At 43.0% G+C, this 16,977-nt stretch overlaps 1 protein-coding gene across 4 annotated transcripts in view; it reads left to right on the forward strand.

Moving 5' to 3' along the window:
* The first annotated feature begins 1,448 nt into the window (after window positions 1-1,448).
* The window catches only part of ERC2 (ELKS/RAB6-interacting/CAST family member 2), a 974,163-nt gene continuing 958,634 nt past the window's right edge, over window positions 1,449-16,977 (forward strand). For all 4 annotated transcript variants that reach the window (XM_057555674.1, XM_057555676.1, XM_057555675.1 and 1 more), the window contains exon 1: window positions 1,449-1,571. The gene's annotated coding sequence lies outside the window, so the exon portion shown is untranslated. The remainder of the gene's footprint in view (window positions 1,572-16,977) is intronic.

Here is a 16,977-nt window from a genome sequence, read left to right on the forward strand (position 1 = left end):
ACATGGGATTATAGGACTTCTCAAAGGACTCTCGACAAGGCTTTTTTTTATATATAACAAGTCTTTTCAGTTGAGGGAAAGGTACATGGGAAACTAAACACAACAGGTGTAGTTTGCTTTTGCCCACAGAGCATCCAGGTCAACAGAATGAGTGCTGATTTCTTGGTGACTGAGAGAAAGAAGAGGATGAGGGCAAAGAGGCCTCAGGGTCTATGGGTCTGTGAAAAACCTTAAATACCAGAGGTGTAAAAGGAAGGTTTAAGGAATTTGGGCTGGAAAAGGAAGCCATCCTCCTCTTGCAGGGGCAACTTCCTTCATTTAGTATTTGAATTCCAACCAGGGGAGGAAAAAAAGAGTCATCCCTGGGCTTGGATGATTCCATTTACCTCTGCTTACCCAGAAATCCCATGGCTGGATTTGCTTCATTTGTCTAAGCTTCCTATAAGACTCATCAGGACAGGAAGGAAATCACTGCTCTAGTCCTGCAAACTGACTACTCAGTGAAAGAGACCAAATCTGGAGACTCCCTTGATGTTTGGAGTCCCCTAATAGACAATGGTAGCAGCTGGGGCTCCAGACTTGCTGGGTGGGAGCTTTTTCCAATGCAAAACCTGTCCAACTCCTCATGCACATTATCTTGAGGTGTATTTGTGTGTGTGTGAATGAACTGACACCATCTTTCTACCTTAAATAGGACGATGCACACACTTTGCTGGGCACAGATGAGGCACTCAGTGAATGATGGCAACTATGATGATGATGATGGTATTATTTTCTTGCTCCCTTCTTCATCTTCCACTCTCTTTTTCCTTCGGAGGGACAAGAAAGTAAAAGTCTTTTGAAATCCCTTCACCCTCCTAAAGAAGATAAAACTAATGCGAGGGTGCCAGGGTAAGGGAACCTCGACCCCCGCTCTAAAGCTTAACTTGAAAGATAGTTGCACCCCCTCCACCAAGTGTCATCCCTGTCCCTGTCGCTGAAGCCACCTAATCCCCGGAGTGCCTGGCAGCTTTTGGAGGGGGGTAGCCGGGAAGGGGCGTCGGGGACAGGAGATGGAGACGAGATACTCCGAGACAGCGGCCTCCTGGGAGGAGGCGTTACGAAGACCCCCGTGCCTGCACCTTGCCCGGGCCGGGCGCTCTCTGCTGCCCCCCGCGGAGGTGGCCGCGTCCCAGCCCCGGCCCCCCCACAAGCAGCTCCTCGGGAATGCTGGGAATGTGAGTCAGGGCAGCGGCGAGCGAGCGAGCGCACCGAGCGGGCGGGCGGGGGGCCCGGCGGAGCGCAGTTTTGGCAGCGCCCGCGCGAGCGCCAGTCTCGAGACTGCGGCGGGTGCCGCCCCCTCGGCCGTCGGCCCCGCCCGGCCCGGCGCCCGGTCTCGGCCTTCGGAACGGCGCCTTTCCTCCTTCCCTCCCCCCCACCCCTTCCCTCCCTGCTCCTCCTCCTCCTCCCGCTCCTGCTCTCTCTGGCTTCGGCTCCGGTGCCGGCTCCGGCTCCTCGCGGCCGCCCGGGGCCAAGGCGACAAGAGGTTGTAAAAATCCATGTGGGACGGCCCCGCGGCGAGCATCGGAAAGGTGAGACGTAGACGCCGGGGCCGCTGAGCGCCCGGCTTCCTCGGGGCGCCCGTGCCCGGGCATCCCTCGTGCCGGGTCCCCCTCACTCGTGGGGAGCTGCAATGCGTTATCGGGGGGGAGCCGAGGGGTGAACCACCCGCCTCCACCAGGGCTTGCTGGGGCGGGGGAAAGGATGGGGCGGCCTAAGGGCGGATTTGTCTCGATGTAGAAACCCCCGGATTGGAACAAGTGCACGGCTTCCTCCGGCGCGCGGGGGCCGCTCGCTCGCCCCGGCGGCCCGGGCCACCTCCCGCAGTCCCTCTCCGGCAGCCACCCTCATTGCTATTGCCTTTCTTCTTTCCATCTCCCCCTTTCGCCTGGCTTTCCCCCGCTTGCCTTGAAGGGTGGGGTGTTGGCAGGGGCAAGGGTCTCAGGGAATTCCCAAGCAGAACAAAGTAGAGAAAGGTGGAGCCTCAGACTAGGGGGTGGGGTACCTAGCTGCTTCGGTGGGCTCCGAGGGCAGCGGTTCAAAAAAAAAAAAAAAAAAACCGTGTCAGAGAACATGAAGCCAGATTTATTGGGGAGGGTTAGAGGGTGGTGGTATATGCAAACGAATACGATGTGAAATTAAACTGAACGACATTCCTTCCCTGGCCTTTCCCATCTCCGAATTATACAAGAAAAGGGATACTTATAGGGTTGTACCTATTCATTTTATTTATTTTTTATTACTGTCGGAGCCTTTGAAAGATCATCTTAGGACAGTGAAGATTAAGGGCTGCTTTGGTGCGGGATAATAAAACAGCGCTCGTAAACTACGATCGGCCCTGCCTTATTTATTTTGTACTTAAGGGTCTCTGTTATCCTTGCCCGAGAGGGAGGGTCCGCTCTGTTACGAGCGGATCGATTTTAGGCGGCTACCTGCCTTTGCTGGATGAAAGGCAGTTTACTCCCGGAGCGGTGAATTGTCAGCTCCCTCTGTGATTGACAGCCACACCTACCACTTATGTGGGCAGAATGGGGACCGCTGGAACCTCAAGAGCCAATCAATGCTCGAGAGAGGAGGGCAGTTCCCACTGTCAGGGTTAGTTTCCTGGTTGGCTTTTTAAATCAGTGGTTTTACTTAACCATTGGTTTATACCAGGTATGAGGCTCCAGCTGTGAGAGGCAGACAAGCGAGAAGAAAACTTCGAAAATGGGCTTAGAAGCAAGTATGCTTGACTTGTATTTGTCACCCCCATCCCTTTTTTAGTTGTAGTAGTTGAGGGTGCTCAGGCCGTTGGCTAAAAATGAAAATGAAATGAATCTGTGTAAAGAATGAAATGGGAGAGGGTGTTGGGGGTTAGAATTGTCCACCTGTTTCTCTGGAATTGCAGGCTCCTTTATAAGAGATACCATTTACTGTTGAGGTATCTGGAAAAGGGTGTGGCACTTTGTCTCCTATGGTCACTCTTGTCCTTGTAAAGTCACGTTGTTTCTCAGTATACAGTACTTGGCTCTTGGCTCTATTGGGTGGATTTTTAAGATATTTGTGAAGCAGGCAAGCATGCTTTATTTGGATTACCACGAATAGATTCTTTTAGTTTTTGACAGTGTAACCCAACTTCTGGAAGTGAAGGCTGCCTTCTTCACTTCCAGTTTGGGTGTCAGTTTGGAGGTGGCAGTGGGGTCAAGCCAGATCCTTTCTGGAGGGTAGAAGAGTTTGCGTTTAAGGTGAATTTGCTTTTAAGGTGAGCCATCTTGTCGGTCTGCTTCTGTGCTTTAATGAAAGCCTTGTACAGTTTGGGGGTGGTGGTGTGTGGATTGTGATGGAAGCATGGCTTTCACCAGCAAGATTTTCAAGGGTGGATGGATTGTGGGTGGAAGGAGCAGATCCTTCTCAATTCTCTATTAGTGAAAGGCTAATTTTTCAATACTCTTGTCCCTGAATTCAGTGGAAAAATTACTGGTTGAACCAGAGAGCTGTCACCTTATAGAAGTTGTACCTGGATATGAATATAAAGCTGTGCATTCAGCATTTCATGAACAGATTGTGAGCCAGCGTACACTGATTAGGATGGTCTTCATGTAGGAGACAGGTTTGTCAAGGTAGTATTATTACTATTATCATTATTATTGTTATTGCATATGCTAGCACTTTGGGGAGTACTTTACATGTATTTTCTTTTTTAAACCCTGCAAAGCCCCTATGAGGTAGGTAGGACTATTATTATCCTCAAGTTATAGATGAGGAAACTAAAAGGAATTAAGTATCTTGCCACAGTTTAGTGTGAGAGTGAGAACTTGAGCCCAGGTTTCTCTGACCCAGAGCCCATGACCTTGGGCATGGCCTTGAATTCAAATTTTGGTTGTGCAGTCTGCATGTGTCCAGTCTGCAGTGTGGGCTCTTCCAGCTTACATAGGGTCTATTCTGTTAAGAGTCCACTGCCATATTGATGGTCTTTGCACTGTCCTATTTGCCCTTCCACTTTGAAAGCTGTTGCCTCCACCAACAGGCAATTTAAGTAATTTTGTGTATTATATATTTCCAGTATGTCAGTTTTGGCCCAGAGGAAATTTGGTTTCAAACTTAACAGTGACTTAAAAAAAGGTAAAACAGAATAGAATGCACACTCTTCCATTTTTCTTGATATCTTAAATTTCCAATTGGAGTTCTGAATAGGTCTTATTTGAATACATGCTCTTTTCATTCAATTGGCTTGTTTTCTTGTTTTGTTTTTGCTAAAGGATAGGAATTTTATTTTCTCTTCTACTTACAAAGAGATTCTTTTTCATTAGTGATTAAATATAATTATATTTAAAATTATCCTATTAAAACAATATTGCTCTCTTGCTTTATTATGTTACAAAAACCACAGACTTAAGCCCATCAGTGTCTTCTTCCCATTGATGAAACTCAGTGGTCATGGTTGGCCAAAACAGGTATCCTGAAAAGTGAGTTTAGATGAATGGTGTTGGAGTCCACAAATTCACCTCAACAGATAGTCTTTGATTTTGGTGGGGTTGACTTTGTACAATCAACATTTTCATTTGTTTTACTAGGACTTGCTTTAACCCCTTTTATCAGCTCAGAAGTTAACATTTTGGCTGTCATATGGGAGACCTACGTGCCAGCCAGCAGTTCAGTTTTAGCAATGTTTATGTTATTCCTTGATACTTGATTGTGATTTTCCTTATTTTAGGAAGATAGTAGAACAAAAGGAAAATAGAAAAGCATTGATATTAATGATAATGTAGGTCTCATAAATTTAAAACAGTTGATCCAAAGATAGAAATCATTAGGTGTACCAAAGGCAGAGATGCTTTAACTGGTTCTTTCTTACGAGAAGAAAAAGAACAAAATGAATGATTATGTAATAAATGTGAAATTATATCAAATGGTAAAAAATAAATTAGTCAACGTTTGCTGCCTAACAAAACTCCCGGACTTACAGCAACAGGTATTTATTCTCGGGACTTCCCTGGTGGTCCAGTGGTTAAGAATCCACCTTCCCATGCAGGGAACGAGGGTTTGATCCCTGGTCAGGGAACTAAGATCCCATCTGCCATGGGGCAACTAACTACTGAGCCCTCACATTCTGGAGCCTGTGCACCTCAACTAGAGAAAAGTGCGCCGCAACTAGAGAAAAGCCCGTGTGCCACAACAAAGAGCCCACATGCTGCAATGAAGATCCCGTGTGCTGCAACTAAGACCCAATGCAGCCAGATAAATAAATAAATAAATAAATAAATAAATATTTAAAAAAAGAAAAGAGGTATCTTCTTAAAAAACAAACAAACAAACAAAAAAACAGGTATTTATTTTCACCCTCATGAGTCTGTCAGTTGAGTGTTATTTGGCTCATCTAGGTTGGGCTCCTTGTGGTGACTCTGCTGTAGGCTGTAAGTTGGATTCTGGTCTGCTCCACCTGTGTTTGGGGCCCAGGCTGAAGGGATAGCAGCTACTTGGGGCATGCTCTTATCACGGCAGATCACTGTATTCAAGAGCCTTGCCAAGTTGCACAAGCTAATGTCATTTCCACTAACAGTGTTTTTGGATATACCAAGTCACATGGGGAAGCCCAACATCCATGGGTAAAAGTAGACTCTGCCCATAGTTGGGGAGGGAATATTTGATGAACTATAATCTGTACTCCTACAATGTGTAAGAAGTATGGTGTTTTTATAGAATTTTGTAATTCTTTCTTCTCATTCTTGGGGAATGCAGTCTTCATCCCCTCACTCCTACCCCTGGCTTTATGACATAGAAACCTAGTGTTTTACTTTTGCATTTCAGGAATATACCATGTTTGATTCTAGAGGACTGACTGTAAAAGCAGGTATGAATATATACATGAGTGTATACGTGAATTAACTTAAATGATCAAGGCACTATTTATTAGAACCTACTGTGTTTGAGGGACTGTGCTCAATGGAGTGAGGAGCTCAAGAGTTTTTGTCTGACGTGAGTCCTGTTACCATAGAACTTATTCGGAGTAGGTGTCAGGAAAGACTTCTTGGATGAAATGGCATTTTCCTGGACCTTGAAGCAGTGACAGTTTTAGAGATACAGATAGAGCAGTGGATATAGTAGAAGTGTAAGGAGCACATCTGGATATAATGAGTTATTCCATTTGGCTAGAGGGTAAGACACATGAATAATAATAACAATAATAATTATAATAATATCAATAATTATAGCTTAACTTTTATCGAGCAGTTAACTATGTGCTATGTACTCTGCTTAGCACTTTACGTAAAGTATATAATTTAATATTGGGGTAGACATTGCTGATTGCCTATCCAGTATTCGTTCTCTCCTTTCTAACTAAAAGAACTCCAATTTTGTTTGGGATGGGGATATGCGCATCTCACGCTCCCAAACTCCCTTACATGAATGGCCACGAAATTCAGTTCTTATAATGATGCAAGTGGATGTTGTTGGATGGGGGCCTTCCTTAAAGCTTAATGAGGAGGACACACTTGGCTGGTATACCCCAGCAGCATTTGACCCCTTTTTGCTTCTTGCTGCTGGGAGAATGGGCACAACGCCTTGAGGCACAGCAGCGACCTACAACAACAAAGATAAGACCATGTATTAAAAATGACAAAGCTGGAACCTGGAAGGCTCTTGGTCTTGATGACATTGTTGAGCCATAGTACCAGCCTAGACTGCCTTCCCCTGTACTTCTTGTTGCTTAAAACAAATAACCTCCTTACTTGTAAGCCACTATTTGTTACTTGTAATCAAACATAATCCTCGCTGATACATACCTTCTCAAGAGCCTTTCAAAGTAGATGCCATCATACCTATTTTAAAGGTGAGAACATCAAAAATCATATTAAGGCATTTGCACGAGATCTAGGATTCATCGCTATGTCATTGTGACTTTCAGGGACATCATCCTGCCTTTGGCTGGGCAAATATTGCCGCAGAAGAGATGGTGTTGGAAAAGTAATTTGGGGTAAAATTGAGGAAGCTACTGGATTCCAGGTTGAAAAGTCTGAGTTTTAGTTCTGGGCTAATGAGTACAGTTGGCCCTCAGTATATATGGGTTCTGCGTCTGGAGGGTTGACAGTAAGGGACTTGAGCATCCTCAGATTTTTGCCATCCATGGTCATTCTGGGAGCCAATCCCCTGCAGATACTGAGGGACAACTGTGTAAGATGATTTGGAAAAGACAGAGACTGGGGGTTGGAAGATCATTGAGGCTTAAATACGTGACACCAGTGCTTTAGTGTGAATGAAGGTGGAGGAGAAGCTGGGCACAAAGGTGAGCTGGGAACATGAGAAGAGGATGGAACTGAGTGAACACAAATCATAGTTGGCTGTTTACCTGTAATCTTCTGAGAACAAAAATGAAGGTCTCCTGAAGGTTAGTATTAACTTCTACTAATGGCTTCACATTTACCAGGAAGTAGGGAATGAGTAATGTAGAGAATTGTTAATGGGATGTGAATCATTATTTAGTGCAATAGGTGGGGACTTCTACTTCTTGTCTATATCATTTACTGAACCCTTCATGACCTTGTATGACATGATTTTGGTCTGGGTCTGGCTCCATTGTGCCAAAGGTAGCAGAGTTGAAGGGTATGGCCAGAGAGTGGTGAACAATACAACAAATTCTGTCAATGGACTTATTTCCACAACTGCTAATCATTCTGGAGCTTTCTTAGGGGTGGGACAGGGTCAATTTAACTTCCTGGGCCTCCGTTTTTTCTCCTCTCTACTTTTTTAATCTGTAAAATAAAGGATTTGGTTTACATTAGCGGTTTTCAAATGTTTTTCAGCTGTAGAAACTTTTGTTTCCTGAATAAAAACTTGTCTGGACCCTGAGTATATTTACAGAAAAAAGTAGAGCTGCTCTGAAAATTCAGGGTCCAGGTTTGTGTAGTCTGGTATGTCTTTATGTTGAGGCCACTGCTCTGAAATGATCCCTACACATTCTCCCAGGTCCAGGATTATGTGAATCTTAGAGCTGTCCAGATGTTTTATTGGAGCATCCTCTTTAACAAATCCCTTTGTTATTCCACAGCTTGCTGTGTTTTAGTATCATCCAGGGTAGAGGTTGTTAATGTTCGCCACAGCTACTTTTTCTCCAGGTGTATGTGTGTGACCTCTATGCTAGAACATTTAATTTCCAGTGTGAGACCGTCCAGTACTCTTTTCTGCTGTGATGATCATGCAAGCACCTGTTGAGATGGAGCCTCCATCTGCCAGGGTCCCTGAGTCACTAAATGAGCAAAGCTTCCAGTCAACTGGCATTGGACATACAATGTGACCGAGAAATACCTTTGTTGTTTTAAGCCATTGAGATTTTGTGATTGTTTATGCAGCACTTTCTATAAAGCTTCTCTTTACTGATAGATCATCTTTTAGCACATCTGCTAAACTTTAACTTACTTTTTATGTGTCTTCTGGATCAACCTGAGGTCTGGCCAACTTGTCCTTACTTTGTGCTTAGGAAAGTAGGAGGTAGCATCTACATTAGCTGTCCATGTAGGTCTCTGTACTCATAGGTTCTATGAATTGGAATACTTATGCTTAATTACATTTGCTGTCATGTTAAAAAAAAAGTCCAAAGATATAGTGTGTAGTGCACCTTACTTTAAAAAAAAGCCTTTAATTTAATGTCCTGTTGCTTTTTAAGGTAGTAGAACCTCAGTGGTTTGGGGAAGAATAATTATTATCAGTTACCATAATAATGGCTACTATAGCTTGAGGACTCATTCATTGATTCGTGAAATATTTATTGAGCATCTACTATGTGATAGGTACTGGTGGTATAGGGGTGAACCATAGATAGTTCCTCACTTGGAGCTTACACTCTAATTGGGGGTTGTGGATAAGTTTGCTCTGTTCTATGAAGGACACCAGTTATGAACATTTACTATGTGCTAGGTGCTTTATATCCCTCATTTCATAATGCCCATAAAGGTAGGTATATTATCCCCATTTTATAGATGAGGAAACTGAGGCTCAAAGAATTTGATAATCTCTATGAAGGCAAGAGCTTTTGCCTTTTGCTGTATCCCCCAGTGCTTAGAAGAATCTTTGACACATAGTAGCTGCTGAATAAATATTTGTTGATTGAATAAATGAGCAGAGGAACTTGCTTAAAATTAATGCCGTGGTAGAACCGGAACTTGGTTGGGTGAACCCACATCTGCTTGACTCTCAGGCTGTTAAATTATCAATGGGCATAGTAGGAGCAGTGTGTTTACACACAGTTACAACAGAAGCAACAACTGAGCCCCACCAATGTCAATGCCAAAGGCACCAGCAAGAGTCAGATTATCTGTCTTTTATGACTAGGGCCGAGTTCTCTGCATGATTTGCTACTCACTCTGTCTCAGCTGGGGAAACTTGAGGCCACTACCTCACTGACTTAATTGCTGATGTAATTGGTCACCCCTCTCTTGGGCCAGTTCAACTTCTGCTCTATCCGGATTTCCTTAGCACTTGGCTGACCCTGTTTCCCAGGTCTGTGCCTCAAGTTCTGCTTTTAGCATTTTGTGCATTCCTTCTCCAATTTCATTTTCCAGATTTGTTGCTTTGAAGTTCCAGGAAATCTCTAGTTGCTGGCACCTAGTGGGCACTCAACAAAATTAAAAAAAAAAAAAAAAAGGGAGAGAGAAAGAGAAGGAAAGGAAAGCAGCCAGCACTTTCAGGAAGGAACTAAGTGATTACTTTTTCCTGGGAGTCAATAGTGAGATTGTAGCCCCAGCAGACGAGGTGTATGGGTTGGGTTGGAGGGCATCTCTGGGGTACACCTATAGATGGAAGGCCAGTGGCAATGTTCATAGATGCCTTATACCAGCAGCTTTACTTTGCTGTGGTCTGTTCTTCAAATTCTACATTTTGCTCACTTAATTCTCTTGTATGTGTGCAGTGTGTGCACGCACGTGTATGTGTATGCATGGGGGGAGTCTAATTCTTTCTTCTTGCCTTACAGCTTTCCACCCCTAAAGGTAGTTGTCATTCTGTGATTTCAGAATGTGAATGAATTACAGGCAGCAAAGTGCATTCCCCGTAAGTGTATTAAGAGCAAACTATTAATTCAAGGCAATTTCTTAGTGGCTCAGAAGACAAGAGCTTGAATGGGAATTGAGCAATGTGTTCTTTAAGAATATGCTCAGATCCTTATGCAAACTGTGAGAGGCTTTCCCCTAAAACAGTATGGCTAATTATAGCAAGAAAGGGCAGGGTTTTATGTAAGGAATTATACTGAGTTGTGCACTGTAGTTACTAGTTCTTTTGTAGCAGATTTCTCTAAAACAAGATGGGTGTGGTCAGGGTGGGAAGTTCACCTTCTGTGGGCCCAAGGTGATTGAAGGTAGGGGCCCAAGGTGATTTGGGGTCTGGGAGCTGCTCTGAGGGTGGAGAACAACCCTCTAAAGGTGGAAGGTTGAGTGGCTCTGTAAGATGTGAGGTTGGTCTGATCCATGGTTATTTTCTTGGTGACACTGGTAGGCACCAAACTCCTACTGAGATGACCTTCTTATTCCTGGTTTAAGGCAGATTAGCCATGCTGCCTTCCTGCCAGCTGGCTGCAAGCTAACTGCCATCCCTGGAGGACCAAGACTGTGGTTCAAAGGTCAGGATCCTAGTGGAGCAGTGTTGTTGATCCTTTTCCACATTTGGCTCTCAGGAGAGGGCTTCAGAGGTGTTTTCTTGCTGTCTGGTGATGTGTGCTTTTTGTTCCTTCTGGATAAAATTCTCCCTGCTTCCTTCCCCACCCCCCCTTTTGGTTCTCTAACCATCTTGTTTCTGAAACCTCTCCATGGGGGGTAAGCAGGAGGTTAGGTAGTAAATTGGATGATAGCTTGGTATTCTTAGGAGCTCGTTGAAAATAGGTCCTGTTTGATGCTGGGTGGATACAAAGGCACTGGAGTTTCAGTGATTGCTGTTTATCAGGCTTGCAGGCACAGAGAGCAGTTAGCAGGGGTACATAAGGGAAATTCTTTACCTTTTTTGTTAAGTCTGAGAAAGTACTATCTTTTCATACAGAGCCTTCGAATACATTGACAGGACATCCTTAAAATCAGCAACATGAATAGCTGCTTAGAATAACTTCCGAGCAGATTCTTTTGGATATAGAGATGGGAGCACTGACCTGCGAGTCAAGAGACCTAAATTCCATTTCTGGCTTTGCCACTAGCTTTCTACTTATTTCTCCATTTCTTAATATATATCAAAATCATCTGGCTCTTTTCCAGGTCTAAAATGATTTTTTTTTTTTTTTTACAACAGGTTTTTCATGCAAAGGATCAGCTAAGTAACTGTCATTTTATAAGCTATTTTATCCTGGAAAGCAAGAATGTCCGGTGTACTTTCATGATGGACTTTATTAACAAAGAGTTAAGCCATTATATTATAATTTCACTATATATGTGTGTGCTTGCTTCATGGCAGCTCTCTGCTGGCACTGGGGATGCAGTTGTAAATAGAGCAGAGTTGTAAACAGGTGATTTTGGGGGGCTCAGGGATCGTAGCCTCTAGGGGGGCACCAAACAAGTAAGCAGGCTACTGTCATGGAAGCTCTTATGGCAGAACACCCAGGCTGTCCTCCTCTAGGAGGACGGGGGGGATTTATGGATGAAGGATGGAGACAGGCTTCTAGAAGAAGGTAACACCTAAGGGGAGATAGAACACTAAGAGGAGCTGGCTGGGGTAAGCTTGGTTTTTTGTTTTTTTTTTTTAAACATCCTTCCCCTATCACATTTTTTTTGAGTCTTTATTGAATTTGTTACAATATCGCTTCTGTTCTATGTTTTGGTGTTTTGGCTGCGAGGCATGTGGGATCTTAGCTCCCCGACCAGGGATCGAACCCACACCCCCTGCATTGGAAGGCGAAGTCAACCACTGGACCACGAGGGAAGTCCATGGGCTTGATTCTGATGGTACAAATAACAGAGGAAACAGTCCAGGTCCAAAGATGAGCAAGAGGATGGAAGGTTGGGGGTTTGGGGAGATGAAAGCAGACCTGAGGAGATGGACTTTAGCTTGGCTGGGGGTGGGGGTTTGTGAGAGAGGCCAGGGAGAGTAACAGGCATGAAGACCCTGTGATCCACTAAGGAGATGAAGTTCAAGCTTAACCATCAAAGGGTTTCAGTAGGGGACTGACACAACCAGAGATGCTGAATTCTCTTTATTCTTCTTTCATTCCACTTTCGTGGCAATAACTACCTGCTTTTGGTGTTTGTGGGAGTATGGAGTTTGAAATTGGGGTAAGGGAGTAGCAGGATGACCTGGAAAACAATCGAAAGATTATGAATATGGTCTTGGGAATCCTAGCAGTGCCCATTCTGATTTCATTGACCAAACACACTTTATGCAGCCTTAATAACTTTAAAAGACCATTTTCCAGGTGAAGATGCTCCTGATAAAAGATCTGTAGTGGGACTCCACGCTGTTTGTTGGTTTTGAGCATCTCTCTGAATGTCGTCTGGGACCAGGTCCTTTTCAGTGAGTTTTGAGCAAAGCACAGAGTATGGATCTTGTTTTAAAATGTTTGCAAATGTTTGCAGTTAATGGGTGCAATTAAACTGACTTTGTTACACTAATAGAAAGCAATAGTTAAGGTAATTCATAGTGTACAATTTCTGAAAGTGGTGTGAGAAAGCTCATGAATGAAAATGGTTTAATTATTCTGTGAAGCGTACAAGATTGAGAGTTGTGCTGAAACTGCCTTCAGTGCCCCATGTATACCAGCTGCCTACGACTTTACTTTTGTATGATTTTTGTACTCTAGATGGTAACACTGATAAACTGCCTTTCATACATTAATCTTGACTTCTGTGCTTCAGCTTGTGAACCAACATTTTGAACTACTATATTATTGCCTTACCTGATAACAAGTAGTTTTATTTCAGCAACATCACCATATTTGTATAGCAGAGTCTGTGTAATCATTTGAGTAGTTCTTTAATCTTCTCATTATTTTATAAAAAGTAAGTGGAAAATGAAAAAAATATAGGCAGTAATAAAGGAGAAATATGAGCCTCATAAACATAATGTAATTGAGGCAAAGATGGAAACTATTTAAACATGCCCAATATAGATGGTGTTTACCCAGTCAGATGCTTTGGACTTAAGGTGGCCAACTCTATACAGTTGTGAGGGATAAGAATGAAGTTAAAGGCTATGGACATATGAAATTTTAGAAAAAAGCTTTGTGGATTATGATAAAGGTCAAGATGTAATTTGGATTTTGTCATTTGTTTTGGGGTACAGAACTTCCCTTTTTTTAAAAAATAAATTTATTTATTTATTTATTTATTTTTTGGCTGTGTTGGGTCTTCGTTTCTGTGCGAGGGCTTTCTCCAGCTGTGGCGAGCGGGGGCCACTCTTCATCGCGGTGCGCGGGCCTCTCATTGTCGTGGCCTCTCCCGTTGTGGAGCACAGGCTCCAGATGCGCAGGCTCAGTAGTTGTGGCTCATGGGCGTAGTTGCTCCGCGGCATGTGGGATCTTCCCAGACCAGGGCTCGAACCCGTGTCCCCTGCATTGGCAGGCAGATTCTTAACCACTGCGCCACCAGGGAAGCCCAGAACTTCCCTTTTGAACATATAAGTGTAGTAAACTTTTGTTTGTTCAGCTTTAAAAAAACGTATATTAAGAAAGGCATTTTCTGCAAAAGTAGTGGATAGAAATTGAACTTCTCACCAGTCTTATTTAGGAGAGTCTGCCATAGTCAGTAGCATATTCCTTTGATAGGCTAAGTGGCATAGGTGGTCACTGTGCTTAACAAAATTCTCTGTGTATTTTGGTGAACCAGTAAAGAGAAACCAAAGAAAATAAAATGGTACTTAGCAAAGGATGCACCTCAATGGATTTTCAGGATTCCATGGTTTCATTTGGTATACCGTGGAACAGAAAAAGACTAAATGCATCTTAGTCCTCATCATATGCCTTAGTGATGCTAAGATGGTACATTTGGAGCCAAAGAGAGAGAAGGGTAAGAATTAAGATTTGTGTATAATTAACCCCACAGCCCTCTTAATTCCCCTGGTCAGGAGGGTATGATGGTGATGTGTCTGCCTTGGAGGATCTAACTGATATTTGGGAGCTTGTTTAACTTTCTTTGTGGGCTCTGCCCACTTCTAAGCAAAGGATTGAGTTGGATGGAAAATTTCGGTTCCTTTTCATGCCTCTTGTGGTTAAATGGTGAATGTTAAGTCATGGGAGATGTTGATGTAAAAGAAAAGAATATGTATATTTTTAAATATATGTATAACTGAATCACTTTACTGTACACCTGAAACTAACACAACTTTGTAAATCAACTATATTTCAATAAAAATAACATGGGAGGTGTTAATCAGGTAGAAGACGGGAAAGAATAGCTCTTGGGTTTCTAATCTCTTCCTGAAACTGAGACACAGTTTATCAAAAAGGCAAATAACTATTGGACCAGAAGTTCAAGAAACTCATGTTAATTACCTACTATGTGTCAGACACTGTGCTAAGCACATGCAAGAATGATCTCATTTAATCTTGACAATAACCCCGTGATCCAAATATTATTTCTCATGATGAGGAAATTAACATTTAGAGAAGTTAAGAAACTTGCCTGGGTGTCTTAGTTTAGCTTCTCCCAGAATTAGAACCTGAGACAAGTATTCTAGTACAAGTAATTGTTTGGGACATACAGGGAACACCAGTAGGTGAACAAGAATATGAGACAGGGGGGAGAAGGCAGCCAATAGATAGGACATTATTCAGTAAGTTACTACAGTGGCGACTGGAGTTTAATCGCACAAGGAAACTCTGGAGATAGTGTAACACACCTGCTTCCGGATGGTCTCATGTGAGGGGTGAGGAAGCAGGGGTATGTAACCACCAGCTCCTGTCAGTTGTTTTTTGTTTTCTTTTTGAAAATTTATTTTTATTATTTTTATTTTTTATTGTGGTAAAATATATGTAACATTTATCATTTAAACCATTTTTAAGTGTACCGTTCTGTGGTATTAAGTTCACTCACAATATTGTGCAATCATAATCACTCTCCATCTCCAGAATTTTTGCATCATTTCAAACTGAAGCTCTGTGCCCATTAAACAATGACTCCCCATTCCCTCCTGCCCCCAGCCCTTGACAACCTCTATTCTACTTTCCGTCTCTATGAATTTGATTATTCTAGGTACCTTATACGAGTGGAATCATTACAATATTTGTCCTTTTGTGTCTGGCTTACATCTCTTAGCATAATGGTTTCAAGATTCATCCATGATGTAGCATGCATCAGAGTTTCCTTCCTTTTTACGGATGAATGATATTCCGTTGTATTTATATACCACATTTTGTTTATCCATTCATCCGCTGATGGACATTTGGTTTGTTTCTACATTTTTGCTATTGTGAATAATGCATCTATGAACATTGGTGTATCCATATTTCTGTCCGTTGTTTTTGAGAATGGTTAATTCCCTGGCAGTTCCATCCCCCACCTTGCAAAAGCAGAGTAGTTTTCCAAGGTTCAAAAGAAATCCTCAGCAGAGATGCTGATACTGGCAGTGTGAACTCCTTTGGGGCACTCTAAAATGTTCAAGTCAGAGGGACATTAGTAGGACACTTAAGAGCATTTCCTCACATGGTCTTTACCCAAGTAAATAGAGAAGCTAGGATTTGAATCTTGCCTCAAAGCCCATGCTTTTAACTGCTCTACACTGAGTACTACAGTACTGAGATTTGAAGATGAATGAGACGTGGTTATTGCCTTCAAGGACCTATCAGGGTTGAATCATCTGTTTTGCAAAAGGCTCCAGGGAAGACAGTGGCATCACGTGGAGCAATCTGGAACTCACAGAGCCACTGTAAGATGGAATCACACGTAGCAGACGTATGGGTTCCCTTTCTCCTGACACCCTGTGGTGAGGCATGCTTGGGCCGGGCACGACTGGACTGTTCATGGGGCTGTGCTCCAGGACAGGCACTCACACATGTGCTGACCACTGGAGTCATGAGTTCCAGCCCACGCCCATTGATGCTTCCTGGCGTTCACTTGAGCTGTTTGTGCAACTATTGATATGTCATCTCAGCAGGGGTTATCCCTCTATGAGCTTTTCTGACGATTGTCTTCATCTTGATGTCCAAGCATCAGAAGCAGCTATTTGTTAGGAAAGAAATTAGGGCCCAGGAATGATAAAGAGAATACATTTGGAGGCAGTTAAAATGGTTGGTTATGTGTATCTGTGTCTGAAAAGACATCATTTACAAGTGATTTGCATTTATCTAGAAACCTAACACGAGATATTTTGTCCCTGAAAGGATGACATTACCTAGATTGGTGTTGTGGCAAAAGAAGAAAAAAAATGAGAGATCAGTCAGTGAGAAAATGCTGCCCTATATTTTAACCTAAATGTTAAATATTTTGTTTTAGTACTACATTTGTGGGAGCTGGGTGTATTAGTCAAGTATTGCTAGGGTATGCTGAGATAACAACTCCAGAGCTCAGTGGCCTCCTTCTCTCTCATGGGTTGTGCATGGCTCTATTCCACCTTGTCTTTATTCTGGCACTCAGGCTGAAGGAGTCATCCCTTCCTTGGATGAGCCATTCTCATGGCAGAGAAGAAAACAACTATGGTTTACTCACAAGATGCCTCTTATAGCTTCTGTTTGGATATGGCGTGTGTTGCTTCAGCTCACATTGCATTCTGCAAAAACAAGTCACATGGCCAAGCCTTATGACAGTGGGGCAGGAAGGATTCTCCTCTTATGGGAGGGAGAGACTATAGGGATGAGCTGACTACAGAGGGACAGTGAATATTTTGAACAAATGAGGCAATTTACTGCACTGGCTAAAATTGTGCTCTCATGTGCAAATTGCTTAGCAACCTTTTTAACCATCTAATCTTTTTAGATTCATTGCAACATGTTTAATATTGTTTTTCTCCTTTTACTCATAAGGAAGACACATATTGTACTTAAGGGACTAGTTCTCTTCC

Source organism: Balaenoptera acutorostrata, chromosome 10 (genome assembly GCF_949987535.1).
Source record: "Balaenoptera acutorostrata chromosome 10, mBalAcu1.1, whole genome shotgun sequence".
In the NCBI taxonomy this organism is placed as follows: Eukaryota; Metazoa; Chordata; class Mammalia; order Artiodactyla; family Balaenopteridae; genus Balaenoptera; species Balaenoptera acutorostrata.